Source organism: Molothrus aeneus, chromosome 2 (genome assembly GCF_037042795.1).
Source record: "Molothrus aeneus isolate 106 chromosome 2, BPBGC_Maene_1.0, whole genome shotgun sequence".
In the NCBI taxonomy this organism is placed as follows: Eukaryota; Metazoa; Chordata; class Aves; order Passeriformes; family Icteridae; genus Molothrus; species Molothrus aeneus.
This window is the reverse complement of record NC_089647.1, coordinates 46303324-46315735: the sequence shown is the minus strand read 5'-3', so window position 1 is coordinate 46315735 and position 12412 is coordinate 46303324. Positions and strand designations below refer to the sequence as shown.

Below are 12412 nucleotides of genomic sequence, written 5' to 3'. Positions count from 1 at the left end.
GCACCAGCACATGCACTGTAGATGGGTGGAAGGCTGCAAGTAAAGCCACAGCAGATGCAGAACCTGATGCCTTTGCTCTCCTACCACACCTGACCTCAGTTTGAAATGCTCACGTAGCTCTTCAGACATTACCTCTATGACCAACAAGTGCCCAGGAGGTGTAAGCACCACAATCATTTGAGCTGACCATTCGTGTTATTACAGGTTATAAAACCTCTGGCAAATTCTGCACCAAGTACAATGAACTAAAACGGATCATCAAGAAGGCATGGAACCTTGTTTGTTTGGAGGTTTTTGTTGATGTTTGGGGTTTCTTGGTTTTTTTCCCAAAGCCTCCTTTATGAAGTACCACTTAAAACTATCATCTGATCCCAAATAATACAGTGTTTCCTTCTGCACAGTGCAGATGAATGCTGACTTTGTTATTTTAGAAAACCATGCTGCAGATTATCATAGGAATCACACTTTTTTTCAAAAAGGTAAGTGCCCCCAACACTTCCAAGATCTAATGTTTTCACAACTACCTCATTTTCAAGTGTAACAACAGTATAGAGGTATTTTGCCCTTGAGAAAGGCATTTATTTAGGAGTAGCCTATTACCAAGTTAACATGTAAATAAGTCTGTTCTGCAACAAAACTACTTCTTATGGGCCAGCTGTTCCATAGGTCATGTTCTCTTATATGCAGAATCACCAAAAGTTGTTTCAAGCCTACAAAAAAAACCACACTGCTTAAGGTTCCGACTTTGGCCAAGTTTGTTCTTCTTTTAGCACTCAATAAGAATCTGATTTAAATCATCAAGTCCTGTGTGCTTTGAACAAGAAAAGAGGATGAACACTTCATTATACACCTGCAGAAATGAGCAAAAAAAGTATGGAAGGCATATTTTAGAGAACACTACTAATATAATGCAAATCAACTAATCCACAGCAAAATTCAATTATTTCTACAGTCTTATCTTCCTAGAGTTACATTTATTTTAGTATTCTGTTCAAAGTGGCTTTAGAAGCCTCAAAAATACACTTCTGACAAAAGAACACTTGTCCTTCAAGCTTTGTATTTCAGACAAGCTTTTGTTTGAAGGTTTCCTCTATATTTTAGCTCTAAAACATCAGGTTAAACATCTTCAAGAGATTATAACAACTCTCAGTAACCCTCAAATAAATTCACTAGTTTTATTCCTCTAGATTCAACATCCATACTTCTCACCCTCACAGTTCAATCTCCCTGTTTCCCACCCAGTGCTAAAACACCTAATTTTTCTCATTTCTTAGCCTATCCCTGTAACTCAGTGAACCTACACAAATTTCTTTGAGTAACCCAGACTGCTCTATGCTGCATTAATTGTTCTGTGATGAGGCATGAAGGAAGTTATCTTTCTTTGACCAACAAATCAAAGCTGTTTACTATTTAGACTATCATCCTTTAAGTTCACAAAATCTAATTCAGTATACTTTCTAATGCTTCATATTCAAAAGCATTAACAGCAATAATTCCACCAGAATGAATAAGAGTGGGGATACTCAAACTACAGATTTAGAGTCACAGGTCTTACAGTCAACATCACCATTACCAAAAGTATAAAATAAGGCTGCATTTTTTATAACTGAACCTCAACATTTAAGTTTGCTTTTAAAAACTTGATTATTACAGGCTGTCTATGTGCTTCTCTAACTTCCTCAGTTCAATTGGCTGAGAAAAATACATGCCAAGCTTGGATTAGCATTTAGCAGCTTCGGGGCTAACTGTGCTTGTTGTTTCAACCTTGACAACCAACTGTATGGACACACTATCATATTTAAGCTTCCAGAAGCATTTAACATTTGATTCTGCTGAAAATACAGTTCTACTATACGTTTTGAAAATAAAGTCACTTTTTCCTCTTTTAGAAGTCTATGATGATGCCAAACATATGCTTGTTTTCCAAACAACAACTGTTTAAAAGAAAGAAAACTCTTTCTGATGTTCCTGCCAAAACCAACATTCTGCGGCTTAAAGAAATTTGATAGTAAGCAGTTCACTCAGCTAAGGGAAGACGGATTTACATTTGGCAAGGATTTACACTTCATGTCTTGCATCTACTTCCCTCCATTTTAAATTTTTTCAGGGATGCACGTGGCAGCTGGGAAGGGTTTTTGTTGTGGTTTTTGCTGGGGTTTGTTTTTTTTACATCTCCAAGTATTTCACTCTCAAAAAGAAGGCATCAGTGGGTTTTACTAGAAATGACACAAAGCAGAAGTTCATCATAACGTTTGTCTTTTTACAGGGATTACTAGGATATAGGAGCGACTTTCGAAGGGAAGTAAAAGACTTCAAAAAAAATGCATCAGCGAGAGTTTGCAGCAAGAGGAAGGGGAACAGAAAATGCAAATGAGGAAGTCGCACACAAAGCATTTAACAGCTTCATTTTAAAGCATGAAACGGGGAGAGAAGGCAATGAATTTGGGGTTTCAGCAGTCATTGTCACAGGCAGCAGTAATACATACCCAGTAAAGGTGATTATTTCAGAAATACTGCTGCCTCAATAGTTCCAGATTAAGAGACGAAATGGCTAACAGAAAGATGCAGTTTGGACTATATACTGTATAAGATTTATTTCTGCACATTTCAGAAAGCCAGAGATTTAAGAGGAGGGTTCAGTCTGCTACAATATTTGACTCTGTCCTTCATTAATAATGCACAGAAATAGTAACTGGACCAATTTACTGAATAATGTAAAATATTTAGTCCATTCCAAGCAGCTAAGACAACAGAAGTTCTGAAATTTTCCCCAGCTGTGGAATATCACTTCCCTCTCCCCAGTTTTTCCAAGTAGAATTCTAAATCCCATTGAACAGAACCTTGCCATCACCCTCCAAGACAGAGAAATTACAGAAGATTGCTAAACCTGCTCCAGCATCGAGCCAACTAGACAGACAGTGCTTCAGCCAGCTGTGTGACCAAGCATGACAGCAAGCTGCAGATCCGAGGCCCTCAGAATTGTTAGTACAGCAACCAGAACAACACTTTACAAAGCACACACTTTCTCCAGTAAGGTGGCAAGCATTCTAGAAAAAAATCAGAATCCAAATGATGTTACATTAGTATTTCAAATGCAGCTATTTTGGGACAATAAAAATCCTTAAGGCTAAAAACTTAACCACTTATTAGTCCAACAACATGGAAGCTTCTCTTGTCATTATCAGTGCAAATCCAGTACAGAAATTCAGCAACTAGATATGAAGGTCTGTCTTTACAGCAAGAATAGCTTGAGCTATAACTAGGTGTAGCTCCTAATGTTCACTATGTGCTTGTGTGGAGCTACCTACCCTGAATCAAAGGATACCTGAAATTTCAGCGTAGTCTACAAGAGCATGAGCTGTGCTTGATGCCTGCTACAGTGAACATGTACAAGACCTGTAGGATTGGAAGGGAAAGCTTCAAGAGAATCAAGCTGGCTGAGCAGAAGGAAACAAGATCTCCTCCATCTAGGGAAAAAAAAAAAAAGAAGCTGCTGAAATGCTAGTTCCTGGTTCCTTCTGCCAAAAGAAGACTGGATAGAAAGCACATGGCTTGCACAGCTGCTTGTCTAGCAATGCAAATACCCTTCTCCTACTATTCAGTTAAATAATCTGATACTGTAACCAAACCACTAGTATAACTGTACCAAGACATCCTCTTTAAATATAACTTAAGATTTAACTGCAGCTCCACTCCAGCTCAAGCTGGCATGCAGAGGTGAGAAGAAACTTCAATATTCCATGTGCAAAAAACATTGATACAAGAGTGTCTTGAAATTCAGCATGAAATCAAAGGCTTTACTTGAAGTGATGTATTCTTGTCCATGTTTGCAGCTGTTTAAGCATTCAAAGCAGCAGCCAAGCTTTATAAAGAAAAACACTACTTTCCCAGGAAATAACTCTGCAGTAAATCTGTGCTGATATAAGTTCCAGAGAATTGCAACATTCTATAGAAAACTGATCAGCAAGACCTAACTGCTGCAGAAAAACAAACTAAAAAGCCACATTGCCACTAAAGCCCCCCTTTTAATTCACAAGCTCAAACTTCATTTATCCATTCACATGTAATGAGGCAGAAGAACTTCTCGAAGAAGTGCTTCCAAAGGCTGTTTGAAGTCTCAAAATAAAACAAGCTTTGCAGGCCTTGTCTTCCAGCACATTAGTCTCCACAGCTGCCTGTTGCTCTGTTACAACAACACCAAGTCCATAGTAAATGAATGATTTTCCTCAGCATCACTTGATACTGACCTTTTCAACTACAGGATTTCAAAACCAACATCAAGAAATCAATTCCAGCGTTCACTGGATACTACTAACATGTTTTGATGTATTATGCATCACCTATTACATACACAAGCTCTCCAACTATTACTTGTTATGAGCAAAGTAGTTTGCCAGTGTGAATATGCCCAAGAAATCTGGGATCCATCAGCTGAAACACTGAATAACAATTTCAATTTCTCTGCTTCTAAAACATACACTTTAAAATGTAAAAGTAAATCAGTTCAAGCATGCAAGTCGCAAGAGTATAATAAATACTCAAAACCAATATATTTAATAAATGTGGCATACTATGCTTTACACTCAGCAGAAACACATGCTCTCCCCTATCACTGAATTTGGCTACCAAATCTCTGTTAGAATAAAGAGATTATATTTGTTAGATAGGAAGGGGCTCCAAGAATCTTGAAGGATTAACTAAAATTCTGCTGAATTGAGAGGTCCCAAAAAAAAAAAAATCCCCATACATTCTGGGTCATTTCTAGATGCAGAAAACACCATCAGTTCAACAGCAGAATATTTCAGTATGTGAAAGGAAAAACTAATTCACAGCATGTTGAAATTCCAGACACCTATAAAGCCTTAACACAAATAAAAACCAGCAAATCCAACAAATATTTACCATACTTAGAAGCCTTCAAAATAATTCTCCAGCTACCTCCCCTGTCAAAAATGAAGAAATCAAAGATAAGCTCCAAGTTCGCAGCTTAAATCGGCATAAAGGGTGCCATTTTGATCTCCAGCTGTTTGTACAAATTTCTTAATTTCTTCCCAAGCATTTTGATTCTTCATGTGGCAGAAGAAATTACATCCATCAGTAGCTAAAAATATTTCAGTTATTTGAATTTTCAAAAGAGGGGTGAAAAACAACTGTGCTTTACCATTTAAGAAAAGAACTCAATGCAACATTTCAACAACTTTTATCAAAGGTTGGCTTGGATCTAAATAATAGTTAAATGTGAAGGAAAACATTTGGGTAAACTGTAACAAATAATTCTAGTGTAACTTGAGATTATTGTAATTTTTACCTCTAAAGGCAGACTAAGTTCTCAAGAGAGAATGTAAGTGCTATGGTAGCTCTGCTACAGAGCTAAGGCTTGAGATGCTTTGATTTAATTCTCAGTTGAGACACTAATTTTTCTTAGATTACAGCTATTCTGTATGTGAGCCTTCCATATGGAGAAGTTAATAGTCACCCTCTACCTCCACCTTTCCTTTTAAGAGAATAAGCAGTGACAGCCTGTGATTCATCATACTCCTTGTACAGGGAAGCTTCCAAAGGCAAAGTACAGCTATATCCTACACTGGAAGACATTTGTAATCTGATCCTATCAATGATCTCCATCTACTGCATGCCATTAAGATTAGAGAATTAAGAAATTAGCCTGACAAGACCAATTGCTCCCCATCAGTACTGTATACTAATGTACTTCTGCTATGGAGATATTTAACAAAACTTAGTATCATAACCCACTGGGCATGCACAGCCTGGGTCAGTAACTTACACAAGCAGTGTAATTCATGTGATATACTGCCTATGGCTCAGGATCCTATGCAAGCAAAAATGAAATAAAAACAAATCAAAAGTAACGACCACAAATTGTCTAGTAGTTTTAACTGGAGCCACACATGAACCAGGAAGTCGTAACACATCCCATTTGAATTGAAAAGCCCAAGAAGAGTTGTATTATACAAGATTCCAGTGCAGTTACAAGACAACATCAAGTACACATCAGCTAAAGACAGGCCTCCAAGAGCAGACTGAAATTACCTGCAACAGTATTTTTTGCTCTTTCCTCATGCAAAGCAGTCAAGAGAACTCTGGAAGAGAGTGCTCTGAGACTGCTCAAAAGAACAAAGAGTACACTAATATGTGACTGTTCATGCAGGAAGTTTAATCAAAAAACAAAGACTTGCAAAGACATGAAAGCTAATTCATGTCCAGGTCACACTGATACAGTGATGGAAACACTCAATCACCATCAGCTCTTCTGGAATTCTTCACCAAAGTATCTGCTCTGATTTAGTTAGCTTTCCAGAAACCCTGTCTTTCTCATCACTGTATAAGACACTTCAAAACACTCTATCATCTGTCAGATGATGGCTTTTCTTTCTCTTTCCTCCATACAGCAATACTGCCCACAGACAGTGCTATTCTTGTTTCAGAAAAGTAAATGGCATGTACCTTCTCACTGAAGAATGAAGTAAATAAACCTGAGCTAAAGTAGGCACACTAAAGAGTAGCTGACGTACAAGGACTTTATACTGTTACTCCTAAAATCATGATCCCTTGAGGCATGTTTTACAGATAAAGCACATACTGAAAAACAAAACAGGCTTATGCTGTTATTAACTATGAAATGTCACATGTGTCGTACCATATAAATCAAACATGAAGCCACAGTAACTTATTCCTGCTGTAAAAATACCTTTTTTAAGCACAAGCAATTCTATTTATGGCACGTAAAGTAATTTTTAATACTTCCATGGACAAATAGGAAGATTAACAAAGACTATTCAATTTCTGTAACTATTGAGTATAATCAAGACTATTGTTTCAGTATCTGATTAAAAAAAAATGTTTTCTATTTTCTCTTTATTTGAGGAAAACAGCCATGGAAAACGAGAAGAGGACTGGCTCAATTATACATTATTTCATGTACAACAAAACCTCTGTGTTCACTGCCTAATAACTCCATTCATACTGCCGCTAGCTATATAAACACAAAACTAATCTTCCAGCAAGGGACAGAAAAAGTTTGCTTTGCACAACTCATCCCCAGAATTCAGCTGGAAACAAATCAAGTTTCCACATCACTTAAGGGAAACATAGTATGGTCCTAGTCTCAAATGAATAGCTACAGATAAAACATCCTAATTCTTAGTAAGAATGACTTGGGGCCCGTGGGCAGATAACTGTCCTTCCATCTTAGCATATTTTCTTCTGATGAGAACTTAAAAGGCAAAAAGCTGTAGCATAACAACTGACAAAGCTCAGTTCCACTGCTCAAACACAGAGTTTAATCTTCAATCATTGAAGTTTGCAAGCACTGTAACCAGTAACTTTCACGGATTTCCAGCTTGAGCACTTTAGTGCAGCATAATTATTTTGTATCATGTCATCCTTTATATATTAGGGGCCACTTAACTTCACATTTGAACTACAGAGCGCTGTAGTGTGGGACAGCCTACTGGAGGATAAGAACTGCAGCCTTATTCCATTACTTCATTCCTCTCCTCAAGTACACTCGCTATTAGTTTATGGAAAATACTGTATCAGCCAAAGTCAAAACAACAGTCTGTCTCCTCTAAATGTAATATTTTTTGATTCCCTACGTCAAGTTTTAAAAAGAAGGCCAGTCTTGCATGATAGGCAAGAAAAAACAACCTCCTCATCTCCAGATTTTAAGTTTCTTGAAGTTCCTGGCTGCTCTCATAATTTGCCCCATCTTTTTCTAATAGGAACACTGTCTCCTCATTCGCTGCAGTTTACAAAAGAGGCACAAAGAACTACAGCTTTTTGCTATTCCTGCACCAACATCACACACACTACACCATTTGTGCTTTGAAGTGTCTTCTATCAAGGAATCTCACAACTGTATCCAATCACTCAAGTACTGGCCCCACTTCACAGATTACTGCTCAACCTAAAACTATCAGCCCTTCTCCTGTTATCTGCAGCGAATACTGAACTATATCAGAAAGAAAGAGAATAAACAAAGCATTTTTTAACTGCTTTTAGGTCAGTGTTAGACACTAAGCAGTTGAGATAAATCCCTGTCTTCACACGCCTGCACTCAACTCAAACTCCAGGCTTCTTCTCAGCGACACATTCACTTAAGAGCCAAGTAGGGGGGAAAAGAATTAACAAAAAAAACCCCAAACGCGCTGGGGCGAGGAAGGGTTTAAAAGTTCCCGAGCTGTCAAGGACTGCCAGCGCCCTTCAAAGCCAAAGACGATTATTTCTTAAATACTTGAAGAGCGCCGGACATCAGAAAGCCTCGGCGGTGCCGGGGGCCGCTCTCGGGGGGCGAACACGAGCGGGGAACGAGCTCCCCCCGGGCAGCTCCCGGGAATAGGCGCCGTGCTCCCGCTGCCCGATCGGAGCGCCGCGGGGAACAGTCCGGGGGCCCGTCCCCGACCCCAGTACGGAGGGCTCCGGAGCCTCCCCCCGAGAGCGCGGGGGGAAGGGGAGCGCGCCCCGCGGCTCCAGGGACAGGCGAGGGGCCGAGGCCGGCGGAGGACTCGGAACAAAGCTGAGGCGAGAGGGCCCGAGGACGGACAGCTCAGCCCGGGCCAGCAGAGCACAGCCAGCAGCTCCCGAGCGACCCGCCGGCGCCCCCGCCGCGGCCGGGAGGAGAAAGGGGGCTCCCGCAGGGCAGCGCCGGGATTGTCCCCGCGGGCTGGAGACCGCTAAAAAGCGACTGCTCCCCCTCCGCGCTCCTCGCAGGACGGGAAAGGACCCTCTAAGCGCGGCCGCCCGCCCTCCTGCCCTCCCTGCACCGTGGCTACGAGGGGCTGGAGTGGAGCCCCGCACCCACCTGACGCCGCGCTCCGTCCCATCCCGCTCCGGCCGCCGCCGTTCCAGCGCTCCAGCCACCGCCGCCTTCGCGGGCTAAGCCGCCGCCGCCCCGCCCCCTCAGCCGCGGGCCCCGCCCCCTCGCCGCCCTTATGATTCCTGCGCGAGGGGCGGGGCAGAGCCCACCAATGGGATGCAGGCGCCGGCGGCGCTGAGCGCTGATCGGCATGGGGAGCGGCCAATGAGAGCGCCGGGAGGGCGGTGTCAGCTGTCAATCATCGGCCCCTACCTGGGGCTGGCGAGCGGCCGGGAGCGAGGGATGGCGATTCCGTCCCTCCTCCCTCCCTCATTCCCTCGTCTCTCCCTGCCTTCATCCTTTCATCTCTCTCCCAGCTGGCGGGCACATACCCGGCGCTTCGACCCCTGCCCGCCCTGATCTGGGTGCCGCCTGGCCCCGTGAGGCCGCCCAAGCGGCCAGGGTGTGGTGGCTGCCCTGGGGCTCCCTGGCGCGTCCCTCGGGGGCAGCTGCCTCTCCCTCAGTGCCCGAGCCGCCCTTTCCCCAGCCGGCCCCGGCTGCGGGACAGCGGTACCCAGTCCCTCGCAGTCCCCGAGGCCATCTGGCGCCTGCCTCACGTCGCCTGCGGGGTCGGTGCTGTCACCCACCCAACGCCCCGGCCCCTTTTCTGCCCGCAAGAGGCCTCTGCGGCGCTTCTGCCCTCATTCCCGACTGCCACAAGCACACCCACCATCGCTGCCCTTTTCTTGCCCTTGCGACCCAATTCCTGCTGAATCCAGCTCCTGCGCATCCGGGCCCCCAAGAGATCCATGTTTATCCAGACGGGCTCTCTCCCCGCTGGGCAGGTGCATTGCGGGGCTGCAGCTGCCGGCCGAGGCCCAGCGACGTGCCCCTTCCAGCTGTGCCTGAGCTGCCGGCCTTTGTGGCTATCCCTGCGGCGGGGGCTTTTGTTGCGCGCCTCGAAGCCTTTAGGAAAAAAGTAGGTGGGAGTGTATCACGTGAATCCGATTTGGAGGGGCAGGGTGTGTAGAACAACTGCTAAATTTATTTTAATGGCCGGGCGGCTTCAATAACTCATGACAACTAACACAGGACACCCAAAACCAGTGAGCTCATCAAGGTGACGACCAGCTGCTCTGCCCCGTTCAGCAGGCTGCCCCAGATCGATAGAGCCTCTGCTTGGTCTTTACATGGGACAAAGAGGTCAGGAAGACCCCCATGATCATGGAATAATGCTCTACAGAAGGGGAGCAGGCACTGGTGGGCAGCAGCTGATCTAACCAGCTCAGCAGCCTGCCCCATCCATGGGGGCTCGGGCTGCTCCGCTGCAGACACTTGGACCCGGAGGAGCCGTGAGGCACTGGTGTCTCAGGCTGTGGAAAGCTGAAGGGTTCAGCCACTCTCTCTGGAGTCATATTGAATAAATACTATTTAGTCAAGAAAAATAATCACAGCTGAAAGTAGAGTTTTTTTAAACACCATCTCCAGTCAACTGGTGACCAAAAGTTTACTGAGCTCAACCCAGATGAACCACTTCAGTTCCCCACATCTTGCCTTACAGCAAAGTTGCAGGCTCACAAGCACCTTCTTTTCACCAAAAAAAAAACCCCACAAAAACTCAGTATGTGGGATTCTTATAATTCTCAGAAAAAAGTATTTGTATTTGAGGTACTTGTGTCAGTCGTGGTAAGAAGCAACAGCTGAGAACCACTGCTGTAATCACTCCAGATTACACAGCAAAAAGCACCAGCTTTGAACTGCTGATGGTGACAGTTTTATGATCACTAGCAAAGTAAACAGAAAAGAAGTCTTTAAGTAACATAACCCTAAAAGAAGGAAGCAGCAGGCTTTTTACTTAATATTAGGACTTTGTGGGACAAAACTCCTAAGAGAAAAATAGTCTCAAGGTTTTCAGAAAAATTTGTTCTCTATCCAAAAAAAGAGTATTTTTCCTGAAATACATATGCAGCAAATGGAAACTCTTCAAAGACTGTAAAACAAAACAGAAGGAAAATTATTTGCTATTGTTAAAATACAGCTGCACTCATACTCATTCAGTGGTCCTTTTTTTCATGCTGAAAATGGGATCTTGAGATTTTAAAAGTATTAATTTCAAACAGACCTATCTCTACCAGTACTTTTTTTCTGCTCCATCAATACAAGTAAGTAGCCTGTGTGATGCAAGGTATTAATTAACATTTATTTCGTTCCGGCTGCTTCCCAGTCTCCTGGATTATTTCTTAGCTTTCATTTTTCTCCTCTGTATTCATGACATTTTTAATGCCATTTCTAATAACATCTAGATCTTGTAAGAAAGGAGCTCAGGCACAGCTTTATTACTGCTGCTTTGACCTTGCTTTTGAATTTGCAAATAAGGCAAATCTGCCAAACAATTTGTGTTGAATTGGTATTGAGTTTTCATTAAGAGAAAAAGAAAGGTGGTTAAATTAAATGCAAGGAATAATTGAATCAGCATTTGTATGAACCAATATTATTTTTAAGTTAAATTGTGCTTCAGATAAGCCCTCTGAATGCAGTAAATAGAGGTTTGGACTGGCACACCAAGAGATATCCAGGATTGATCTTCTATTAATTTCACTTGAAGGAAGAACCAGACTTCAGAGGGTAATGAAAAGGGAGGGTTATTGGGGACTGAAACCAAGATGAGTTAGTGGAAGTGAGCATGACATTTTCTTAATGTCTGCATATAATATCACTGGTGTAGATCAAATTTATAAGGACCTCATCTTCCTGAATATTTAATTTCCTACACACAAAAAAAAGATACAGTGTAAGAAGAAACAATATTTTGAAAGCCTGTTATACAGCTTGTTGCTTCCTGCTGGAGAGCATATTTCATGATATGAAAACCTTTTTGTCTTTCAGGAAACACAAAATTGCTGAATAATGTTAAAATAAATAGTGTTGTACAAATGATTTACAACGCCTCTGATAATCATTACAGCATCTCTGATTATTAATGGTACATTGATAGGCCCCTCCAGAGTTTCTTGCTGAATCAGCTTTTGAAATAAATTGCTTTCCCTCCATCCACAGCCGCACCCCAGAGAAAGGGGAACCATGTCTTGACTGAAGTAATTGATTTAGGATAGCCAGCAGATACAGACACTGCACAACCTAAGATGCTCTCTGAATTACTACGTCTCTGTTAAGGGAGTTTATTTTCCTTTATCACAAAACTGTTTAGCCTTGATAAGGCTGCATGTGTATTTCTCATACTATTCGTATTTTCAGTGTTATTGATATTACCATGTGGCTCACATTTTTCAGGAATACTTTCCTAACACTATTAATTATTTTGCTTTTTCTTTATTGTTTTCCTTCTATCCAGCTATCCCTGGATTGCTGGAATACTGAAAGACTAACAAAGAATATGAAACCAAGATGCAAGTAGATCCTCAGAGGAAACATTCAACATAAGTTCAAAGAGTCACTGTGTAATCAATCTTGAGAAAAAAAAATGCAGGGAAGCAAGAACAAAAGGTAGCCTAATAACTTTTCAAGACAGCTACTTTCATCAACTAAACAGGAGTTGTAATTCTGCCAATTAATAGTAAGGCCCATTAACTGTAAGTC

General features: G+C 42.2%; 1 protein-coding gene across 2 annotated transcripts in view; it reads right to left on the bottom strand.

Moving 5' to 3' along the window:
• WASF3 (WASP family member 3) overlaps positions 1–8916 on the bottom strand; it is a 65942-nt gene extending 57026 nt beyond the window's left edge. For both annotated transcript variants that reach the window (XM_066544850.1, XM_066544851.1), the window contains exon 1: positions 8822–8916. The gene's annotated coding sequence lies outside the window, so the exon portion shown is untranslated. The remainder of the gene's footprint in view (positions 1–8821) is intronic.
• Positions 8917–12412: the final 3496 nt, after the last annotated feature.